At 43.0% G+C, this 25,275-nt stretch overlaps 1 long non-coding RNA gene and 1 pseudogene across 1 annotated transcript; both read right to left on the bottom strand.

Annotated features, from left to right (window-relative positions):
* Positions 1-1,822: 1,822 nt before the first annotated feature.
* Positions 1,823-17,707, bottom strand: LOC133091153 (uncharacterized). The gene is made up of 3 exons (XR_009700862.1): positions 17,437-17,707; positions 5,663-5,835; positions 1,823-2,383 (listed from the first exon to the last, which is right to left on the bottom strand). It is a non-coding gene; the product is annotated as an uncharacterized LOC133091153 (long non-coding RNA).
* Positions 17,708-24,476: 6,769 nt separating this feature from the next.
* LOC133090641 (serine/arginine-rich splicing factor 3-like) overlaps positions 24,477-25,275 on the bottom strand; it is a 3,082-nt pseudogene continuing 2,283 nt past the window's right edge.

The following is a 25,275-nucleotide window of genomic DNA, read 5'->3' on the forward strand; positions in this document are numbered from 1 at the left end:
GGAGCAATTCTTTGGTCATCGGACTAAAAGATTCAAGATTGACTTTTTCCCCCTTTTAGTAAAATATGAAACTCCCTGGTAACCTGAAGTATTATTGGGTCCTGTATCTTGCAAGGATTTATGGGCAATTTATCTAAAAACTGTCTTTCAACAGCTACACGAATGGTTGAAATTGCTTGATCTCGTCAGGCAAAGAGTTTTTAAAAACATTAACCTCAGAAACAGAATATATATATATGTCTGTCTCGTGTTAAGTACCAGAGTTTTCAATCATGAAATTAAATATTCCTTTGCAAACTCAGCTATATCCTAAAACAGCCAATGATAACCTCCTGCAATACTCAGCATTCTGTGGAGAATTGAGTTTCTAAAGGGCTGTATACTGTCCTGAACGTAATGGGAGATTCCTTTAAGGGAGTTTTTCCTTCTGAGGAAAACAGCTGTACACCGTGGACTACTGAAAAGCCCCGCTGGGCCTGTCTTATTTATGAGATGTTTCCACAGCGGGGTCTTCTGTGTTTACATGGCGCTGCTCCTCTTAGTGAGGGTGACCACTACCGAGCCTTGTATTAGGCTCTCAGCGTATATACACACACTGCCAACCGGGCACCATGACCCTCACTTCTCAGCGGAGGAAACAGTGTTAAAAGGAACTTACCTGAGGTGGCGAAGCTCGGGGAGAAGCGGAGCTGGGATGCAGTCCCAGCAGTGAAACCGCGAGGCCTGTGCTCTCCAAGGCAAACTCCCCCCAACCCCCCACCACCACTGCCTCTTTGAAAACCTCCTCCTTACCTGGTAGGCAGGCACACCTGAGACCAGTAGTTCCCTGGGGATAAGAATCACCTGGGAAGCTTGTTCACTCTACCTTCCCAAAGCCCCTTCCCTGGAGATTGACTCAGGGCTTCCAAGCTGGACCCAGAAATTGTCTTTTGAACAAATGATCCAGGTGATTCTTATCATCAGAGGACTGTGGGAACGGTCTTAGATCAGGGGTGGCCGGGGCCAGGGAGTATCTTTGGCTTTGTGGGCCGTTAGGTCTCTGTCACAACTACTCAACGCAAAAGGAGCCAGAGAAAATTCATGAATGAACTGGCCTGGCTGTGGTCCAATAATTTATTTACAAAAACAGGCCGCTGGCTACAGTTTGCTGACCCTTCTCTTAGACCATTCATCATACCATTAAAAAAGAGACATTAATGCCTGCTATTTGTCACCTCACTAAGGCTATGTCTCAATCAGGCAATTGCCCCAATGAAAATCCTCCCAACACCATGAAACATCACTCTCATCAAGAGGATAAAGTCAAGGTTGTGTCTGCCCTCCCTCAAGCAAGAACAGATGGAATTTACATGAGAGGATGCAGTCTAAGCCAGAGAGTAGAAGCACACTGTATTTTAAAGGACAAGAATGAGGTGGTAACTATAAGATGCTGGTGGAGATTGTGGCGGGTTTTCTTTATGCAGTGGATTTTCTAGGGCCCCCAAAACTCTTCCTGCATCCTGGGAATTAGTAGCTCGGACCACCATATCATTTCTCCTGGTACCTATTGTTATATTCTTTTTTTTACTCCCTCATGAGGACGATTGATGCTCAGCTGAATTCAGAGGAGCGTTTGATTTGCCTGCCATCCTCTGGGAATACCCCTGCTAAATGCAGGAAAAGTCACTCAACATCAAAGATCATTCAGCCACGGATGTGAGAGCTACTGTCACCTTATAAAGCTTACAATAGCCAGCGTCCTCTTAAAATTTTCCCCAGTGCAAGCTACAGAGGTGGGGAGGGCTGGAGGGAGCACAGGTTAATACAGTGGAATTTCCTTTGGCACCAGCTCCAAGCAGTCTTTTAACAGAGATGTTTAATTGATCTTTATTGAGCAGAACCTTCCCTTCTGCTTATAAAAGAAATGATCACTTTTCCCTCGGGTTCTATCTGGAGAAGTTAATAGCCCCAGTTTTCTCTTACAGCAGAGATACTTAATGACTGGGAGACTATCATTAGTAGAGTTTATTGTCCAAAATACAAACCCGATTCTAATCAACCTGCACAGTGAGATTGCCTTGCTTGTATCTGTTGATACCTGGAGGAGCTTTTCCCAACTGACGAGCGCATTGTTCTTTCCACTCAGGCTCTGCTGTCCAGTTAACAAATTGGATAGCGAAGTAATCTATAGGCCTTTGCCAAAGACCGCTGAGAATGCCCTAATGTGTATCAATTTGATCCTCACATGCAGTAGCTCCCAGATGAGGCCCAAGAGCGGAGCCATAATCATTTGCGTACACGGTGCAGGAATATTTTGCAGGTGTGAAGACGATCTTTGCAATACTTCCAGGATACAGAGACACTTCCGGGATTCAGTACAAATACAGCCGTTACTGCTTGGCAGCTATGAAGAGTGATGGAAAAACAAACAAAAAAAAAGTAATACTTACCGAGTTCCTTTAGCTCTTTTATAAAGGGCTTTATTGATATTAGCGTTACTTTTTGAAATAACTTCCAAACACAACAAGCAGGTAGTAATATTTCCGTTTTAGAGCTAGGAAATTTTGTATTAAATGTTCTGACTGCTGTGCTCCTTGAGGACTAGATTTAGCAGTAAACTAGAGGCTAGGACTTGCTGCTACAGTAAACTCTTACTATTTGGGAATTTGTTCTAGAGATACGAATTTCCTGGGTCTTTTTCTTTGTCCTCTCCTCCTTCTGGCTGCCGGCTTTCCCCACCTGCCACCTGCCACGCCCTCCCCAGCCCTCCAAGTTGCCATCCTGGCATGGCAGGCACCGTGACCATGATTTCTGAACCACATTTTGGAACCTGTAGTATGAAAAATACCAGTGTTCTTAGGTGGACAAGAGGACAGAATTTTTGAAACCATGATTGTCCACAAAAATCGGAGATATGTGATCACTCTTATAGTGTCGCTCTAGCATATTCTCCAATGACGAGCAAAGGAAGGTGTGGAAGGGAAGCACCTACCATTTACTGACACAGTTAATAGGAATATACTCAAGGCAGGTGTAAGGCCCGGGCCTGAGGTCTTCCCGGAATGTGAGAGGGAAGGAGGAGGGAGGCTTTATACCTGAGATATTGGATTCCTTTTTTCCCCCCATTTTACTGAGATATATGTGTCATATAATTTTATATTAATTTCAGGTGTACAACATAGTAATTTGATATGTGTATAAATTGCAAAATAATTTCCACAATAAGTTTAGTTAACATTTACCGCCTCACATAGTTACAATTGTTTTCTTGTGATGAGAACTTTTAAGATCTATACTCTTAGCAACTTTCAAATTAAAAAGCAGTATTGTTAGGTGCTTTGTGTCCACCTAGAGGGGTGGGATAGGGAGGGTGGGAGGGAGATGCAAGAGGGAGGAGATATGGGGATATAGGTATATGTATAGCTGATTCACTTTGTTATACAGCAGAAACTAACACACCCTTGTAAAGCAATTATACTCCAATAAAGATGTTTTTTAAAAAAAGAAAACAGTATTTTTAACTATAGTCATCACGATGTACATTACATCCCCAGGAGTTGTTTCTCTTATAACTGCAAGTTTGTACCTTTTGACCACCTTTCCCATCCCCCCTACTCCCACCTCTGTCAACCACTAAACTGTTCTCTGTTTCTATGAGCTCAGTTTTCTTCGATTCATATACGTGAGATCATACAGTATTTGTCTTTCTCTAATTTCACTTAGAGTAATGGCCTCAAGGTCTGTCCTGGCTTTTTTTTGCATCTGGTATCACAATTAAACATGGTTAGAACCATGTTGGTGTTGTTACCAGGTCCTTGTCAGGTGTCATGGGCTGAGTTGCGTCCACCACGAAATTCACAGGACGAAGCCCTAAACCCCAGCAGTACCTCAGCATGTGACTGTATTGGGAGATCAGGCCTTTAAAGAGTAATTAAGTTAAAATGAGGCCATTAGGGTGGATCCCAGTCCAATCTGACTGGTGTCCTTATAAGGAATGCAGATTAGACACACAGAGAGACACCAGGCCTGCCCAGAGGGTGAAAGCCCTGTGAGGACACAGGGAGAAGGCGGCACTCTGCAAGCCAAGGAGAGAGGCTGGAGCAGTCTCTTCCCTCAGGAGCCTCAGAGGAAACCAACCCTGCTGACAACTTGACCTTGGACTTCCAGCCTCCAGAACGGTGAGAAATAAATTTCTGTTGTTTAAGCTACCCAGACTGTGGTGTTTTGTTATGACAGCCCTAGCAAACTCATACAGATACCAAAAATTAACGTGGAATGAGGCCTGGAACACCTACCGCTTACATGTTGTTTGCTACATGTCAAATACATGCCAAATACTAACTCGATCCTCACCATAGCCCTATGAAATGGGCACTATTGTTCTCACCCCCATCTTACAGACAAGAAAACTGAGGCACAGAGATGTTCAGTGAATTGCCTAAGGCCATACATCTGACATGTGGAAAAGCTGGAATTTGAACCCAGTCACCAGTCTCGGAGTTCTCTGTTTTGTCTCAATTTTCTACCTGTTATCCCCCAACTGATCATCCACAAACCTTCCAAAACTGGTTCAGGAGGCAGCGTGGAAAGCAAACCTGAGGATACTGTGCCCCACTCTTGAGAGGCAAGGACTCACAACCTGGGAAGCTTAGGAGGGACAAGGAAAGCTGGTTCATCTCAGAGGCCCATGGATGGAAGGAAGAGACACCTGGGCCTGGTGAACCGAGGGCCTGGAGGCAGGAAGGCTTTTCCCATGTTGGCTGTCACCCTGATCCACAGCTCTGCCATCAGGTAGCCTTGGGTTCCTCCAGCCACACTGGCCCTATGAGTACATGATGTACTACAGGCTGCTGGAGCATATTGGATGTAGAGTCAGAAATGGTTCACTCCCTCTCCAGCAGTCATTTCTCCAGAACAAGCAGGGAAAAGATACCAGAGACAGGGAGGTTCACCTTCATCCTCTAGACCCGGGTTTCTCAGCCCCGGCTCTAGTGACATTTTGAGCTAGGTAATTCTTTGTTATGTGTGACTGCCATGTGCACTGTAGGATGTTTAGCAGCATCCCTGTCCTTACCTACTAGATGCCAGTAACACATCAGCTTCTTGTGACAACCAAAAGTGTCTCCAGATATTGCCAAATATCCCCTAGGGGACAAAATCACCCCCATTGAGAAGCACTTCTCTCAGAGAAACAGAAAAAGGTACTTCCTCAAGACACCATTTCCATCTGTCAGAAGGCTGTCATAACAATATATGCAAACGTTCTACATTTATGGTGTTGTACAGTGCACAACCTGCCCAACTGCCCATGGTCATCCACCTCCTCCCTCCCTCTCCTCAAGCTTCACAGGAAAATGAGGCTAATCTGTCCTACACTTTATCGTTCCTTTCTACTTTCCCATATTTCTGAGATACTATAAGGAACCCGAGGGCTTCCTGGCCTAAACTTGGGGTTCAGTTCGGGATTGACCTTTCTCCACCCTAAGGTAAGGATTAAGAAAATAAAACCTGTGCTGATCCTTCTGATTTTCTAGTTCAGCCATTAATGTGACAGGCATGAGGTGCTGATAAAGTGGCCGATTTATTCAATCCCTTTAATGGAGAGAAAAAGTTTAAACTTTTATTGGTTTAGCTTGCCCCAAAAGCAACTACCAAATGTTGGCAGGACACAATGAAGGCTTACCTTTGTTAACATAGTTAAGTCTCTCTCTCTCAGAACTAGCCCATTTAGCTCCAGGTTCCTCAGCGCACCCAACGCACTTACACAGCATTTAAGAGCTTTACACAACTGGAAGGTCACATCTTTCTTTCTTATCGCAGGAACACGACTTCTGTAAACTTTATTTCTGTCACAACCTAAAGCAAAATGATTGTAAAATGAGTGATTTAAACCATACATTTTATCATCATTAAAAAGCACCTTAAAAAAAAAAAAAAAAGCATCTGCTCTGTGCTAAGGATAAGAAACGACTCCTGCCCTTAAAGCCTGCATTAAGGAGGGACATGAAAATTTGAATCACATGAGATAAAGAAACATAACCTTTATGCACAGAGGTTCCTTGGAGGCAAAAAGTTATATCTAAGTGACGGCTTCATGATAACCCTGAAGCAGAATCTAAAAAGCTGAGGCTCTGCAGAGGTGGAGTAGGAGGTGCATTAACTGCAGAGGGAGCACCCGTGCAAAGACACTCAAGCCTGACACCTGCTGGGCACTGTAAATACTGCAGGTGGGGATGACTAAAGGCCAGGGGTCCAAGTGTGAGAACAGACAGAAAGGAAAATAGAGATGTTGGCGGAAGCAAGCCTGGGAGACAGCATGGCTTGTATCCCACAGGTGATGAGGCCTGGGGCTACCACTGGCTAAGTAAGGGTGCCTCCGCTGATTAGAAAAAGGTGCCCCGCTGCTGAAGGACCGATTAGATAAAGGGAGTGATCCCAAAAAGCTCCCCTTCCTCAGGGCCAAAGAGCCCCAGGAGGCTTGGCCGAGCACAGTTCAGACTACAGGCCTCTGGGCAGAGCACACGCTGGGCGGCTAGTATGCACTAACTCTGTGTGGGCAAGCCATTAGCAGCATTATTTTAGGCGTATCTTTTCATGTTAGAAGATCACTCAACCCGAGTAGGCAGATGAACTTAGAGGAACTGAGTCCAGGGGCCGCGAAACCACCCAGGAGCTTTTGCCATAGTCCGGGCAAAATGTAATGTGGATGAAGAAGCAAATTTACGAGGAGGCCAAAATCTACAAGCTAGACCCACTGGATGAAAAACATAAAGAAAGTTCAGTGAAGGAACTCTGAAGAGAATGGGCTCTGCAATAAATTTTTCTTACAATCAAGGTAAAACATTAGGCAACATTAAGTACAGTGGCCTTTAAGGTCCCTTTTAACTCTAATTTCTTTTGATTTCTAACCTATTACTCTGGTTAAGTAAAGTCCCTTCAGAGGGACAGAACAGTTCCTACACCTGAATGGGATGCAAAGAATAATCTGACTTCTCTTCACCAGGGGATGAGTTGAACTGTCCTTGCAGAAGAGATAACACATGGTGTGAACCCCAGATCCTAGAAAAGGGCCAGGCACACAATAAGTATTCAGCTTTTTGAAAACAAATGAACAATCATTTCCTCTCCTAGATCTTCACACCCTTCCTCTGCTGGCTACTTTCTTTCAGCTTATAAGCATCCTCAATATACCCACTTAAAAAGCTCTCAGACCTATGATTCTTTGGATCTTCTTGTGGGTAACCTAAGTCTCTCCCATGCCTTCAAACACCTGTCCTCTCAAAAAGCCCAGATCTGTACCTTGGGCCCAGACCTGTCTACCAGGCCCCTCTAAAGCACTGAAGATGAAGTAAGGTCCTCTCCCCAGCCCCAATCCCTTCCTACTGTACTCTGTATCTCACAAAAAGATGCAGCTGTAAACTGTCACCCACGCTTGCTGCCCTCCCTTTTCTAACTGGTCACCAGGCCCCACCCATTCCCTCTCGGATCTCCGAAATCCAGTCCAACCTTTTACAACTTAAGTGGGACCCTTAGATTACAATTCACCCTGCACCCAATCAAGTGCTTTCCACATGGAGGTCCGAGTGAGTCTCTAAACCAGAAGTCCATCTCACTGTTGTTTAGCGTTTCCCACAGCCTTCAGGATAAACATCTAAACTTCTGACAGGACAAACAAGGCCCTTTTCTGTTTGGCCCCAGTAGGTTTCTAGTATCAACTCTCATTTCTTTCCCAAAACCTGAGTTCCACTCGTGTACCTTAGTTTTGCCATATTTTCTTATAGTTCTCAAACTTTGACACACACTGCTCCCTCCTGCCACCCCAGGAGCTTCTACATATCCTTAGAAAGGATGGCACCTCCTCCAAGAAGCCTGAACTCTCCCTTCCAAGATTCTGTGCTCTGCAAAGGGGAAGGGGGGGGAGGGATAAACTAGGAGTTTGGGATTAACATATACACACAACTATATATAAAATAGGTAATCAACAAGGACCTAATGCATAGCACAGGGAACTCTACTCCATATCCTGCAATAACCTGCACGGGAAAAGAATCTGAAAAAGAATGGATATATGTATAACTGAATAACTTTGCTGTACACCTAAAACTAACACAATATTGTAAATCAAGTATACTCCAATATACAATAAAAATTAAATCAAAAAAAAAAAAAAGATTCTGTGCTCTGCAGCACCAGAACTCACTTCTTCCAGAGCACTGACTACCGTGCTTGTGTTTACTTGCCGCCCAGTAGAAGGGGAGATTACCTAGGGCATAAGCATCGTCTCCAGCAGCCCTTGGTTCTGACAACTCATTCAAGTGCCAGGATACTTTACACACATAACCTGCTTAATTAATTCTAAGAACCCACAGAAAGAGTGGTTTTTAATGTCATTTTACAAGTGTGGGGATTGCAGTTCAAAAGTAACCTGGGCTTCCCTGGTAGCGCAGTGGTTGAGAGTCTGCCTGCTAATACAGGGGACATGGGTTCGAGCCCTGGTCTGGGAAGATCCCACATGCCGTGGAGCAACTAAGCCCGTGCACCACAGCTACTGAGCCCGTGCACCTAGAGCCCATGCTCCGCAACAAGAGAAGCCACCGCAATGAGAAGCCCGCGCACCCCAACAAAGAGTAGCCCTCACTTGCTGCAAATAGAGAAAGCCCACGTGCAGCAACAAAGACCCAACGCAGCCAAAAACATAAATAAATAAATAAAAATAAAAATTTAAAAAAACACAAAAACACCATCACAGAAATACCCAGAATAATATTTGACCAAATAACTGGGCATGGTGGCCCAGACAAATTGACATGTAAAATTAACCACCTAAGCCATAGTTTTGTCATCTTTTACTGAGAAATTTGACTTATCTGAACTATTTTGATACCTAGAAGACACCTTCTAGAGGTAACACCCTCAGTTTTTTACATGGTAGGCAGCAGAGGGAAAGAGCCCATTTGCCCAGTCAGATGACACCTAAAAGGATAAAATTCTGTCTTCTCTCTCCAACCCACAAGGATGAATGCCAAAAACACATCACTTATATCTGCTTTAGCTAACATATGATAGGTCTGGAACAGACCTATGCTCCCAGAAAGTCTCATGAAATGCTGTTTCATTAAGGGGAGACTTTACTTGTTAAGATTAGAAGCAAAAGAGGGTGGTGGATGAAAAACTGCCCAAGGATATAAGTTCATGCAAGGGAGCAGGAGAGAGAATGGGTATCCGAAGATGTGCGCTCTGAGCCAACACTAATTCCACAGCATCAGGTTGTAATTCAGGGAGCCAAACTGCTGGGGGTTTTTTCCCCCTCTTTTTTTCCCCCAAAGAGGGACAAATCAAGCATACTGACAAAGGAAGAGCATTAGTCACCACAGATAAACTCCTTTTTAGAGGTGATATCGCAAACGATTTGGCTCAGTGTAGACTATGATTTGGCTCCACAAACCATAAGCTGGAGCATTTCATTCCAGGTCCCTCCTCAAATATCCATGATAGGTGGAAATGTGGCATCAGTAGTTTTTGAAATCTTCCCAGGTGATTGTAATATGCAACCAGGGCTGAGAATCTGGAGATGTAGAGAGAATTTAAATTGAACTTTAGTTAAACAGTAAAACAAGCTCTGACTCTACTGGCTGGAGCTAGACAAGGGATATGGATTTAGTGGGATGAGAAGCTAAAGAACACCAGGGAGTAAATCAAATGCTTTACACCTGTGCTTAGCTAATTGTTACTCAGATAATTCAGACAATCTTACAGCACCTGAACCCTGAAATTCCTTAGTTCTGTTTAAAAAAAAGTAACTCTTCAAGTACCTGAACTCTGAGAATCATGTAAATCATAAAGAAAAAGAAGAAATCTTACTTTTTGAATTAGTTGATTTCATATATACTGTTTCACTTTCATGATATTAACTAGATATCTTTCTTTCCATTTTATGTTTGAGGAAAGTAAGGCTGTAAAAATCTCAGTAATTTTCTCAAGGTCACTTGTTAAGGGTGTGGTAGGCAGCATAATGGCTCCTAAAAATGCCCTCACCCTAATCCCTAGAACCTATTAATGTGTTACCTTACATGGTAAAGAGGACTTTGCAGATATGACTGAAGTTATAGACCTTGAGATAGAAAGATTATCCTGGATTACCTCATGGAACAACTCTAATTGCATGAGTCCGTAAAAGCAGAAAACCATTCCCAACTGTAGAAAGAGAAAGAGAGAGATGTCCTAATAGAAGCAGAATCAGAGAGATGCAACATTTTGGGTTTTGTAGGTGGAGAAAGGGGACTCTGAGTCAAGGACTACAAGTGACCGCTGGAAGCTGATAAAGTCCAGGGAACAGAAACACCCCAAGAGCCTCCAGAAAAGAATGTAGCTCTGCCAACACTTTTTTTTTTTTTAACCATCTTTATTGGAGTATAATTGCTTTACAATGGTGTGTTAGTTTCTGCTACATAACAAAGTGAATCAGCTATACATATTCATATATCCCCATATCTCCTCCCTCTTGCATCTCCCTACCACCCTCCCTTCCCTCTCCCACCCCTCTAGGCGGACACAAAGCAGAGAGCTGATCTCCCTGTGCTTTATGGCTGCTTCCCACTAGCTATCTATTTTACATTTGGTAGTGTATATATGTCCATGCCACTCTCTCACTTCATCCCAGATTACCCTTCCCCCTCCCTGTGTCCTCAAGTCCATTCTCTATGGCTGAGTCTTTATTCCTGTCCTGCCCCTAGGTTCTTCATAACCATTTTTTCTTTTTTTTTAGATTCCATATATATGTGTTAGCATACGGTATTTGTTTTTCTCTTTCTGACTTACTTCACTCTGTATGACAGTCCCTAGGTCAATCCACCTCACTACAAGTAATTCAATTTCATTTCTTTTTATGGCTGAGTAATATTCCATTGTATATATGTGCCACATCTTTATCCATTTATCTGTCGATCCTGCCAACACTTTTACTTTACTCAATTGAGACCAATGTCAGACTTGTAAGGTAATAAATTTACATTGTTTTGAGTCACTAAATTTGTGGTAATTCGTATGAAAGCAATAAAAAACAAATACAGGGGTCCTACAAGAGCCAGGCTACATATTTATATTGAAGTATTTCTAAAATGAATTTAACCTTGTGATTGACAGCAGCAGCAGCTTCCAATGGATCCCACCACACACCTGAGGCAAAAGCAGCTTAATAAAGAAGCAGTGACAGCAGCAGGTCACTGCCCCACACTCGGGGTAGAGGGGGATTGGATCTACTGTAGCAGCAGCATAGCCTGAATGGGAATGCATCCTCCTGTGGCACTAGTCCCATCAACATTAGTCTAATCTGCTAGCATCTGCTGTGCCAACAGGCCCAACATATACAAACCCTCCAACTCAGTAGCATTAAGTGAGCCAGGCTCAGTGTTTCCTGAAACTCATATCCAATGGCACTGGAAAGCCCAGATATCACCTACTGTTATGAAAACATAAAAAAACAATAACAGAAGACTGGGAACTTCAGAAAGAGAAGGGGAACAATGGAATGGGTGAAAACAAATGGGGTAAATATAAGAGACTCTCATTAGCCTCATGAGTTTCTTAAATTCTATATGATGGTCAAAGCAAAAATTATGACACCATCTGATGTGGTTCTCAATGTATATAAAGGAAATACTACAGAAAATCATACTTTAAAACTGGGGAATATTAAGAGACCTAAATGGAAGTAAAATTTTGAAACTTCACTTGAAGTAATAAAACACTGATTCCAGTAGGCTATGATAAGTTACATATGTATAGTGTAATGCCAAAAGCAACCACTAAGAAAACTATACAAACAGTATACACAAATGATTATAAGTAAATTAGATTAAAATGGACTTATTAAAAAATGTTTAAGTAACCCACAAGAAGGCAAAATAAGAGAAACACAGGATTGAGAAACTAAGGTAAAAGACAAAACAAAAAATAAAATGGTAGACCTAATCTTTAACATAGCAATAATTACATTAACTGTAAATGATCTAAATAACCAAGTCAAAGACAGAGATTGGAAGAGTAGATGAAAAAATCACAAGCATGATCCAACTATATACTGTCTATAAGAAGCTTACTTTAAACATCATGATACAGGTAGTTCAAAGTAAAAGGATGAAAAAGATATATCATATGAACATTAATCAGAAAAAGCAGGAATGGCTATATTAATATCAGATAAAGTAGATTTCAGAGCAAAGAAAATTATTAGGGGCAAAGAGGGTCATTACATAAAGATAACAGGAATAATCCACCTAGATGACCTAGTGATACTAAATGTGTGTGCACCAAACAACAGAACTTCAAAACACACGAAGCCAACACTGAAAAAGGTAAAAGGAGAAAATTTTAAATCCACAATTATTATTTGAGACTTCAACACAGCAATTTATAGAACTACCAAAGAGAAAAATCAGCAAGGATATGGAAGAACTGAAAACATCATCAATCAACAGGATATAACTGACATTTAAAGAACACACTCAATAAAAGCAGAATACATATTCAAGTGTCCATGGAACATTCACTCATATACCATATACTGGGTGATAAAAAAAATTAGCAGATTTAAAAGAATTAAAATCATAGAGAGTATGTTCTCTAGCCATAATGGAATCAGACTAGAAATCAATAACAGAAAGACAACAGGAAAATCTTCAATCACATGAAAACTAAACATCACAATTCCAAATAACTCATGGGTAAAAAGTCAAGGAAAAAATTTTAAATGCATAGAATAAAAGAAAATGGAGATATAACAGATCAAAGTTTGTGGAATGAAGTGAAAGCAATGCTGAAAGGGAAGCTTATAGCACTAAATTGGGAAAGAAAATATTTCAAAGCAATAATCTAATTTTCTATATTATAATAGTAAAAACGGAAGAGGAAAAAACACTAAACAAGCAGAAAGAAGGAAATAATAAAGATGAAACAAAAATCCATGAAACTGAAAACAGGAAAATAGGGGGGAAAAAATCAATGAAACAAAAGGCTGGTTCTTTGAAATAAACAATCTAATCAATAAAGATGTAGCAAGACTGATAAAGATAAAAAGAGAGATGGCACAAATCACAGATATCAGAAATGCAACCAGGGATACCATGACATATCCTGCAGGTTAATAAGGGACAAGTTATTATGAACAAGTCTACACTATAAATTCAAAAATGTAGATGAAATGGACCAAAGCTTTTACACCCAAAACTACCAAAACTCAGCCAAGATGAAAGAGATAATCTCAATTTTCCTGTAACCACTAGAAACACTGATTTTTTCATTTAAAAACTCCCAAAAGAAATATTCAGGCTTAGATGTTTCACTTTTACCCAAGACTTAAAGAATTAACACCAATTTTACATGACTTGATAAGAAACAGAAGTAGAGGGAACAGTTCCTAATTAATTTTATGAAGCCAGTATTACCTTGATACCAAAACCAGACAGGGATAGTATAGAAAGAAGAAAACTACAGACCAATATTTTTTATGAAATTGGCTGTAAAAATCCTCAGCCAAATATTAGCAAATTAAATCCAGAAATATATAAAAAGAATAATATACCATGACCAAGTGGTATTTATTCCAGTTATGCAAAGTTGGTTAAATATTTGAAAATCAAACAATGTAATCCACCATATCCAATAAATTAAGGGGGAAAAGTCATGTGATCCTATCCATTAATGCAGAGAAAGCATTTGACAAAATCCAATCCCATTCATGATTTTAAAAAAAGAAGAAAGAAAACTCCAAGCAAACTAGGAATAGAAAAGAAACATACTGAAACTCATAAAGATGATCTACAAACAACCTATACCGACATTATATTTAACTCTGAAAGACTGAATGCTTTCTCTGTAAGATCAGAAACAAGGCACCGATATCTGCTCTCACCGCTTTTATTAAATATATTTCTGGAGGTTCTAGTAAGAAAATAAAGCAAAAATAAATAAATACATAAATTTAAAAGTTAAGTTTTTAAAAAGTTTATTTAAAAGATAAAAGGACTATTCCTACTATGTTGAATAGGAAGGAATATATCCTACTGAATGTTGAATAGTAATATATCCTATTATATTGAATAAGGAAAAGTAAAACTGTCTACATCTGAAGATGACATGATAATCTAAATGGAGAAAATACCAAGGAATCCACAAAAAGCTTGAGAAATAATATTAGTTTGTAAATGTTTTAGAGTACAAGATCAACACAATTTTATCAAATTATATATAACAAATGTGTAGAAGCTTAAGTAAAAATATGTGATGCCATTTACAACTGACCTAAATAAATACTTAAATATAAGCCCAATAAGACATTTATAGGCCCTCTATACTGAAAATTACAAAATGCTGATGACGAAAATTTTAAAAGTCCCAAACAAATAGGGAGACATACCTTGTTCACGGATTAGAAAACACAACATAATAAAGATGTCAATTCTCCCCAAGTTAAGAGGCTTAACACAATTACTCTTAAAATGCCCTCAAGGTTTTTGTGGATATAGACAAGCTTCTTCTAAGATTTATATGGTAAGAAGAGGCTGAAGAATAGCTAAAACAATTTGTAAAGGAAGATTAAAATGGGAGGAATTAATCTACCCAATTTCAAGATTTTGCAGTAGTGATGGAGGGTAGATACATAGATCAATGGAATGGAACAGAGAACCCAGAAATAGACTGACATAAATACATTTAACTTGTTTTTGACAGCAGTGCAAAAGCTATCAAGGAAGAATAGACTTTTCAAAAAATGGTACTGAAACAGTTGGACATCCCTCGACAAAAACAAACAAAAAACGAACCTTAACCTAAACCTTACACACCTTACACAAAAATTAAATCAAAGTGGATCATAATCTTAAATGTAAAAGCAGGACATTTTTAGAAAAAAAAATAGGAGAAAATCTTTGGCATCTAGAACTAGGTGAATAATTCTTAGACTTCACACCGAAAGTATGATCAATAAAAGCAAAAACTGATAAATTGGATCTCATCAAAATGAGTTAAAAATGCTTCATAGAAGATCCTTTTAAGTGGATGAAAACTCAAATTACACAGTGGGAAAACATATTTGAAAATCCCATATGAGACAAATGACTTGTATCTATAATATACAAAGAACTCTCTAAACAACTTAAAAAAATCCAACTAGAAAATAGGCAGAAGACAGGAACAGACATTTCATGGAAGAGAATATACACATGGCAAAGAAGCACATGAAAAGATGTTCAACATCTTTAGCCATTAGGGAAATGCAAATTAAGACCATAATGAGATATCAGAGAATAACTAAAATTAAAGTATAGTGACAACATCAAATGCTGGCGAGTACGTAGAAAAATTATATCACATCACTGGTGGGAAAATAAAATGGTTTAGCCACTCTGAGAAACGGCTTGACAGTCTCTTTTAATCCTAAAAGAAGATTCACCCTACAATGCAGTAATTGTACTCTTGAGCATTTATCCAAAAGAAACAAAAACTTAATGAAGTTCCCACAGAAACTTACACATAAATGTTCATAGCAGTTTTATTTATAATAGCCAAAAACTGGCAACTACCCAAATGTCTTTCAATGGGTGAATGTTGCAACAAATTGTGATAAAATCTTATGATAGAATACTACCGAGCAACAAAAAGGAACAAATTATTAACATATGCAAAAATTGAAATGAACTTCAAGGGAATGATGTCGAGGGAAAAATTTTAAAAAGCCAATCTCTGAAGATTAAGTAATTCATGGTTATGTTTACATATTATTCTTAAAATAACAAAACTGTGGAGATGGAGAACAGATTAGAAGTTGCCAAGGGTTAGAGATGGGGGTAGAAGGTACAGCGGGGGAACTATGTGAGGTCTTTGTGGTCCCAGTACAAATAATACAGCAATCTTGGTTTTAATCCCTAAAGATTTTTAAAAACAATTCCTAATAAGAGGTGTCCAGATATTTAGCAATGGCAGCAGATTAGAGGTATAGCTCCCCAACATGACAACTTCGAAAGAGATCTATACTATCAATACTAATTTAATGCATATGTTAATTTTAAAAAGGCCAGTCACAATACTTAAATGGTACATATCTTAACGATATTATTCTGGGTATCCAGCTACACCAGATGGACTAGCAGGATTTTCTGTACATTCAATCTTATTTAAGACAGTAAATCTTATAATAAGACAGTTAAAAAAAGAAAAAGAAAAAAAAAACCTCAACTACAGTTGGATATTCTCATAGGAAGATGAGGTGAAAATATGTAGCAGCGGTTCAAAAGCTTAAGCAGTGGCACCTAAATTTGGCTGCACATTAGAAGCATCTGAAGCACTTCTTAAAAACCCTCACACCGACGGCTGGTCATCCTAGACCAATAAAATCATTTTAAATCTCCTCAGACGATGCCAATGTCTAGCCAGAACTGAGAACCAGCGGACTAAGCAGAAGGGGATGTTTCTACAAAGATCTCTTAACAATAAGTCCTTTCACCCAATCAGATTTACCTCCCCGCAAAGGGGTAAAGAAGGCTAGATGTTGTCCATACTTGCTTAGCTTTAATTAGCACTTGTGACTTGCCCAAAACCTACATCATGTTTCCCCTAAATTTCATGTTATTCCCTAAATTTTTCAAACCCAGGGCTAAGGGGTTTGCCAGGATGAGATTTTAAGTGCTCACACAGGGGAAGTCCCTGGCAAACCAGGACAGCGGTCACTCTACATTGAAATGTAAAGCATCCTAAATAACCCTGACACTGCTCTCAGATACTAGTCTGTGCCAACCAGTGGAGAAAAGGCATTCTCATTACTACCAGGGCAAATGCTGCTGTACTTGCCTTGGCCAGTCCCTATCTTTTCCAGGCGCCACTCCCCTTCACCTGCTGGTGGACGCTTTGGCCAGCTGACAATGCAGATATTTTCAAACTTTAAGGTGAATAAAAATCATCTGGAGAGCCTGTTATAACAGAGATCACTGAGCCCCACCAGAGCTGCTGATTCCATAGGGCTGGGACCGGGCCCTAAAACTTGAATATCTAACACATTATCAGGGGACGCTGGTAAAGCTGGTCAGGTAAAGTCTGGTAAAGCTGGTCAGGAAAAAGAAACCCAATGTGTCAGATCATAAAGTACGGAAGGGCAAGCCCGCCGGCAGTCCAGGCCCAGGGGGACCCGGGTCCCCAGCCCTACAGAGCCAACGGCAGCCCGGCTCGGGCGCCGCTCGGAAGCGCGGGGTCCCCGCGGCCGAGTCTGCGCCCCCTGCCGGCCCCGGCTCCCCTCTGCCCACCCTGCGCGCGGGGGCTGGAAACGGCCGCGGAGAACCACGGCGGGGCGGGAAGGGGGGCTCCAAAGAGGGTCTGGCGACTCGAGTCGCTCCGTTTCTCGGTGGGCTCAGCGCGCGCCGTGGGGGAAGAGGGGCGGGGGTCCGGGAAGAGGGGACGGGCGGCACTCACGTAGATTGGCAGCGGCCACGGGTAGACGGCGGGCTCGGCCCCCACGGGCGACTCCAGCCTCAGCTTCTCCCCCATGTCTTTGCGCGCGGCCCCCGCACCAGGCCAGTCTGGCGGTTGGGGGAGGGGCGGGGCGCCGCCGGCGGGGGCGGGGCAGGCGGGCGGGAGGCTGAGGGGAGGAGGCCTGGCCTGGGCCTCAGCCGCCGCCGCCGCGCTCCCGTCCGGCCCCCGGCTCCCTCTTCGTGGTCACCGGCCCGGGGCCTCCAGCGCTGCCGCCAACTCGGGCCGGCGTGAGGCGAGCACAGTGAGCCGGGGCCGGGCTGAACCACTCACTCGCGGCGCGAGCACCGTCCGCCCCGTGGACTCGCCCGCTCTCACGCACGCACGCACGTCTTCGGCTGCCCCCGGCCACCCCCACCGGCCCGAAGTGGGGACCCGGGGAGACCCCTCGGGGCCTGGGGTGGCGGGTTCGACTCCCGCCCTTGACGTACCGTGACACACCCCGCCCCAATAATAAGACTATAATTCCTCATTAAATATGACAGCCGGAATCCCGGCTTCTGTTCACAAAAATGCCGTGTATTTAGCCTATGCTAGGCACCAGACCCTGGACGCTCAGTACTGGCAAAAAAGGAAATGCCCTGCCCTCATGGCGCTGCCATTTTAATTGGAATAGTAGTGACAATGGTAAAGGGAGAAAATAAAGTGTCATCATCGCCAGGGGGATGGTTAACCTCATGTGCGCACTGCGTGGGGCCCCGGCAACCACAAACATTATTCCAGATGTGGCCAGGAAGGTATTTTTCAGAAGAGATGAACACTGAAATTGGTCCACTTTGCGTAAAGGAGATTGTCAATGCCGCGGCGTGGGTGGGCCTCGTCCATCAGTTGAAGGACTGGAGAGAAAAATGAGGTTCCGTAGAAAGAGGGAACTGTTCCTCCAATGGCCTTGGGACATCAGCTCTTGCCTGTGTCTCCAGCCCAGAGTCCTGCCCTGACTTGCCTGCCTCACGGTCACATGAGTCAACTCCTTAAAACAAAACTATATATGTAAAAATACTGAATATATACAAGCCTATTAATTTGTATATGTGTGTATACATATTATATATATGTATACACATATGTTTATATGTGCGTGCGTTTGTAGTATATGTATAAGTACTATATACAGTATACATACAAGCCTATATGTGTGTATATATTGTATACATGTATGTATGTGTATATATATATAGTATACATATTATAAATGTGAACATGCTGTATATATACACACACCCATATATGGATATATGGGTGTGTATATATACAGTATATGTACACTGTATGAATGTATGTATACAGTGTATATTTATATATAGGTGTGTATATATGTTGTATACCTGTATGTGTATATGTTTCTAGGTATTATATGTATATATGTATATACTATTATATACACACTTGCGTATTTATATGTGTATGTACATGTGCATATTTACATATAGGTGTGTATGTGTGTGTATACATTGTATATATGTATGTGTCTATATCTTATATATGTGATATATGTATGTATATATACGATGAATTTATATATACAGTACATATATATTTTTATGCTATATGCTTTTATATGTAGGTGTATATGTGTGTCTACATGTATGTACGTGTATGTATTGCATATATTATATGTGTATGTATGTATACTGTCTATATACACACCTAAATATCTTTGTATGTGTGTATATATGTATGATATATATGTACCTAGGTGTGTATATTGCATGTGTTATACGTATGTGTACATACTGTATATATACAAACTATGCATTTTATATGTATGTATAGTGTATATGTCTGTGTGTATTGTATATATTATGTGTATATGTGTGTATACATACTGTGTATATACAAACTATGCATTTTATATGTGTGTATATATGTATGTGTGTATTGTATATACTATATGTGTATATGTGTGTATGCATACTGCATATATACACAGCTGTATATTTTTGTATGCGTGTACATATGTACGTGTGTGTGTATATACACACACACACCCTATGGATTCTGTTTGTCTGGAGAACCCTCACTGATACGGACACTTATGACAATTGAGTAACTGCTCTTTGCCAGCCAGGGAGCCAAAGTCTTGCCCTTTCGGTGTCTCCCTTAAGTGTCACAAGTCCCAGGAGGGAAGGTGATGCGGCTCCGGCCCAGGTGGAGTTCTAGCAGCAGTACAGCCTAGCAGTCCCACTTCCCCGGGTGCTTCTCACAAAGACGCCGAGGGAGAGACGGGATCTGAAGGAGGGGATGAGGAAGCTTCCGTGGGTCCGCAAGCCCAGACCAAGGCTGACTCGTCAAGGGTGTTAGAGGTCAGGACTGTGGTTACCCTGGGGGTGGGCTTACACAGAGCCATTCACATTCTGAAAAAGTATCCATTTTGCTCTTGTTTGTATGTTTACCCCCCTCCCCCAAATCTTTTAAAAACAGATTCTCTTGGTTGCTGGGAACACACACGGGGAAGTTGTGTGTGAGGGGGTGTGATCCAGGGGACAGGGAGGAGAAGCCCCCCACTCGTAGGGCCAGGAGTGGCTCAGCTTTGTGAGCTGAGGATGGCCCACGAGGTCCCAGAGAGAAGGGTCCCTGCTCTGTCCCTGCTCTGTGCACCCCACTCCCAGCCTGAGAAGCCCAGAGCCACCCCCCCCCCCAACACACACACACCAGGGAGGAGAGCCAGTCACCCTGGCTCCCAGGCTCCGGCTCCAAGGCTCCCGGCACTAGGAGCTATTTTCAGCTTTCATGCCCTAGGACACGGCCAGAGCTACTGTCTCCGGAAACTCTCTGTCTGTCTCTCGCCCGCCCTCCCTCCCTCCTCCGCTTCTTCCCCTCCCGCTCCATCTGTCCTCCCCTCCACCCTGCATTTCTACACAGGATGGCTCACAGACAGCTGCTCCCCGTGCCCACCTGCCGCCATTCGATGGATGTCAAAGCAAGCCCTGGGGACTTCCCTGGAGGTCTAGTGATTAAGACTCCGAGCTTCCACTGCAGGGGGCGCGGGTTCGATCCCTGGTTAGGGAAATAAGATCCCACATGCCGCACGGCACGGCCAAAAAAAATAAATGAATAAAAAATAAAGTTATAGTGATGAAACAGCCCTAGTGGTGCAAGGATGGGACGTACAGCTCTATGGTATAGAATAAAGGTCTGGAAACAGATATATGAGAACTTGATATGACAGAAAGTGGGGGAAATTAAGTAGTTTTCAATAAATGGCATTAGGACAATTGCATATCCATGTGGGAAAAAGTAAATTAGAAAAAAAAAAAAAGCAAGCCCTGGTCAGGTGTGACCTTGGACCCAGGGCCATTGGCACACGTTGTCATGTGGGACGTTCTTCCTTAGACTCCTCCCTCCCTCCTGTGTCACTGTCACTTCCTCCAGAACCTTCCTGGACTCCCCTACACAAGCCCGGAGTGTGCCCTCACCCGCCCTGGATCACCAGAACTCCAATCCCGGCCCACCCTTCCCCGCCAGGTAAAGAACTGTGCATGGTCAATAAGACCGTAGAGGTCATTGGCCATTGCTATTGCAGCTGGAATTGTTACTGTGTTTAGATAGGGTGACCAACACCCGCCCCCAGTTTGCCCAGGACCGCTCAGGTTTGAGCGCTGGAACTCTGGGGAAACCCTCAGTCCCGGGGAACCCCAGAAGGCTGGTCAGCCTATTTAGGACGGATCTTTCACTTGATCTCCCAACCCCCGAGAGCTAGAAAGGGAATCTCCCCCCTCCTTCCATTGTAACCTTCATTCATTCATCCACTCATCCCTTTATTCAACTCCTTTATTCAGCAAGTATTTATGAAGCATCTACTACACAGCAGACACTCTTCTAGGTGCTGGGGACATAACAGCATCCCTGTCCTCAAAGAGCTCACGTTCTAACGAGGGCAACAAACAGTAAACTGAGAAGGTGTGATTTATTACATGGGGATGATGTCTCGGAGACCACTGCAGGGCAGGGGAGGTGGGAGAGGAAAGGGGCAGTTCTAAATGCAGGCGCTGACGGGATTGGGGCAGACCTTGCCCTGGGCCAGGCTGGTTGCTTCAACACGGCTGTCCTCGCCCAGGGCCATCCTGCCGCCGCCTCACCCAGTTCTTCCGTGATGTGTGGGGAAAATCTGTGGTTGTCACAACTGGGGGGGAGGGGCCCCTGGAATCAAATGGGTGCAGCCAGGGATGCTGCTAAACCCCACACAGTGCCCAGGAGGGGCCCTCAGCAGAGGATGACCCGCCCCGAATAACCCCAGTGCCGCGGGGGAGGCCCTGCACTAATATGATTCAGACCCGCTGGTGCTCCCAGCTTCCTGCACAGGCAGGGACTCTAACCGGGTCACCTCTGTATCCCGAGGTGACCTAGAGTGGGACAGCCAGGAGGGCTGAGTATCGGGGGTGAAATGACAAATCTCTGTGCCCACTCTCCCCGCCGCACCCCAGGGGCGATGGCCTCTATCTCCTCCCTGTGCAGGTAGCTTTTCCCTGAGCCATTTCTTCTTGTCAAGGTCCCTGTCGCAGGTTGGGTTCCCCGAAGATGACGTTGAGAGCAAGGATTGGAGTGCAGGTGGTTGATGTGAGACGTGCAGGAACAGATACAGCTGCCATAGGGTCCCGCAATTCCACTCCTGGGCATAGATCCGGAGAAAACTCTAATTCAAAACTATACATACACCCCTGGGATTTCCCTGGTGGTCCAGTGGTTAAGACTCCGTGCTTCCAGTGCAGGGGACATGGGTTCCATCTCTGGTCAGGGAACTAAGATCTCACATGCTGTGTGACAATAAAAGAAGAAAGAAAGAAAAAAGAAAGAGAGAGAAAGAAAGAGAGAGAGAAAGAAAGGAAGAAAGGAAGAAAGAAAGAAAGAAGAAAGAAAGAAAAGATACATGCACCCCAATGTTCATTGCAGCACTATTTACAATAGCCAAGACATGGAAGCTACCTAAATGTCCACTGATGGATGAATGGATAAAGAAGATGTGGTACATATATACAATGGAATATTATTCAGCCATAAAAAGAATGAAATAATGCTATTTGCAGCAACGTGGATGGACCTAGAGATTATCATACTAAGTGAAGAAAGTCAGAAGAGAAAGACAAATATCATATGATCTCACTTATATGTGAAATCTAAAATACGACACAAACGAACTCGTCTACGAAACAAAAACAGACTCGCAGACATAGAGAACAGACTTGTGGTTGCCAAGGGGGAGAAAGAGTGAGGGAGGGTTGGATTGGGAGTTTGGGGTTAGCAGATGCAAACTATTAAATATAGGATGGATAAACTACAACGTCCTACTGTCTAGCACAGGGAACTATATTCAATATCCTGTGATAAGCCATAATGGAAAAGAAAAAAGTTTTATTTATAGGTTCCATCCCTAACTGAGCTGGCCCATCCCCTCCCATGGTTCTAAGTGCAGCCCGAGGCTGCAGACTTCCCACCATGGTCTTCAGCTCCAGAGCAAGCCACCTGCAAACCACCCACATCTTCCCAGGGGCTGGCAACTCTCCTTTGCTACTGATTCCAAGACACATCCAGATAGCAAAAATGTGACCATGAAAAGAAACTCAGGCATGTTCAAATCAGGGAAATAACATTCTTATCTCTGTTCAGTACTCGCTTAATTTTAGAATAGCTAGAGTTACAAAAAAGTTGCAAAGATCTGTACAGAGTGTACAGAGTGCCGTGGACCCTGACCCAGTACCCCTATTTCCAACACGTTAGTACGTTAGTACGACATGTTTATCCAACTAAGGAACCAAGATGGATACATTGTTATTAACTAAAGTCCACACTTTCTTAGAATTTCCCTAGTTTTCCCCTAACATCCTTTTTCTGTCCCAGTCTCCTCTGGGCTGTGACATTTCTCAGACGTCCCTGGGTTTTGATACCTTGAAAGTTTTGAGGAGGACTGGTCAGGTATTTTGTCCCTCAATTTGTTTGTCTGTTTGTTTTCTGATGTTTTTCTTATGGTTGGTCTGGAGTTATGGGGTTTGGGGCGGAAGATCCAGACAGAGATAAAAATGCCATTCTCCTCAGGTCACATCAAGGATACACACCATCAACGGGACTTATGACAAACGATTTTACCCTTGATCACCTGGCCAGTATCGTCTTTTTTTGCTGCATTGGGTCTTCGTCGCGTGCGGGCTTCTGTAGTTGTGGCACGGGGGCTCAGTAGTTCTGGCTCCCAGGATCTAGAGCGCAGGCTCAGTAGTTGTGGCCCACGGGCTTAGTTGATCTGCGGCACCTGGGATCTTCCCGGACCAGGGCTTGAACTTGTGTCCCCTGCATTGGCAGGCGGATCCTTTTCTTTTCTTTTTTTCTTTTGCAACCAAAACTTTAATCCCAAGGATTCTCACAAAACATATTACAAATGACAGCATAAAAAAAAAATTGCACAGTAACTCAAAGTTCAGCTCTACAATATACTCTTAATCTGGCAGGACATTGGTATCTTGATAATCTCAAATTTCCAAACAATATTACAAAGAGCTATGTATTCATGTACAGCAATCACAGAGGGGACTTATGACCTAACTCAAAGGTAAACTAACTTCCTTGAAACTTCTTAGATTCTAAATTCCCTGGACAACCTCTTGTCCGGTGTGAAGACTAGTGGAATTTTAAAACCTCTAATCTAGGGTAAGGGTGCGGCTTTCATTTTTACCTGCTGGCTTGTGTTCACAGCACCTTTTAAAAACTGCTTGCTTAACTACAGCTGCATACCATATCCCAGCTACAGAAAGTCTTTTCAGTGTTTGCCAGTGTTGTTTCCATAATAGTAAACATCACACTTTAGGTGGGCAGGAGTTCGAGTTTTATTATCAGTCTAGACAAGACCAAAAATTCAAAGCAAATTCAATTTTGCTTAAGGGAACATTGTAAGGTAACAATTCTTCATATTACATGCCTCATATGACCCATTTCAAACCAGAGAGATTGACACCTTTATGTGTCACTGTCCCAAGAGACAAACAAATGTGAACAACTAAAACATTTAAAAAGTGCACCAAGCTTCGGAAGTCTCAAACAAAACTTGAATTTTCTGTACATACTCCTGCCAAATGAAGTTATTGCCTGTACACCACTCCTCTTGCAAAGTGGTCTTCTATTTCCTTTCATTTATTTGACCTAGATCGGCTAGGAGACCTAGAGAAAGATCGGGACGGCTTGTGATTTCTCTCCTGGGACAGTGATCTCTCTCTTCTCCTATATCTAGAAAGGGACCTGCTCTGGCTGACGGAGAAGGCTCTCCATCTTGGAGATGTGTGGGAGGTGGAGGACTCCTCCTCCGATAATCATCTCGAGGGCGACGACCCCAAGAAGGAGGCGGTCACGATTTCGACTTCTCTTTTCCCCATTCGACAGGTCCACTCTTACTCGGCAGCCACATAGGGTTCTCCCATCTAGTTCTCGGACAGCATCGGCTGCATCTCGGGGATCTTCACATTCAACAAGAGCGAAGCCGGGAGGGTTTTTAGCAACCCACACACTTCAGAGTGGTCCATAATAGCCTAAAGCTCGTTCCAATTCAGCCTTGTTACCACTGTTTCCAAGATTCCCTACATAAACTTTACAGTCCAACGGACAGGAATCACGATGCAAGACCCTCGTGGCTCCTGGGTTTCACGGGCCACAGGGTGGTCCCGGGCCTCTAGAATCTGGCAGCTGAATCTGCTCGCACAAGCTGTCCTGTGGGGATGCTTTTCCCCCTATGTGTCCAGCCCGGGGCCCTGCTGTCTTGGCCTCCCGGGTGAGAGGGTGAACCCCAGCTCCCCGGAGCAGACA

Source organism: Eubalaena glacialis, chromosome 4 (assembly GCF_028564815.1).
Source record: "Eubalaena glacialis isolate mEubGla1 chromosome 4, mEubGla1.1.hap2.+ XY, whole genome shotgun sequence".
Classification (NCBI taxonomy): Eukaryota; Metazoa; Chordata; class Mammalia; order Artiodactyla; family Balaenidae; genus Eubalaena; species Eubalaena glacialis.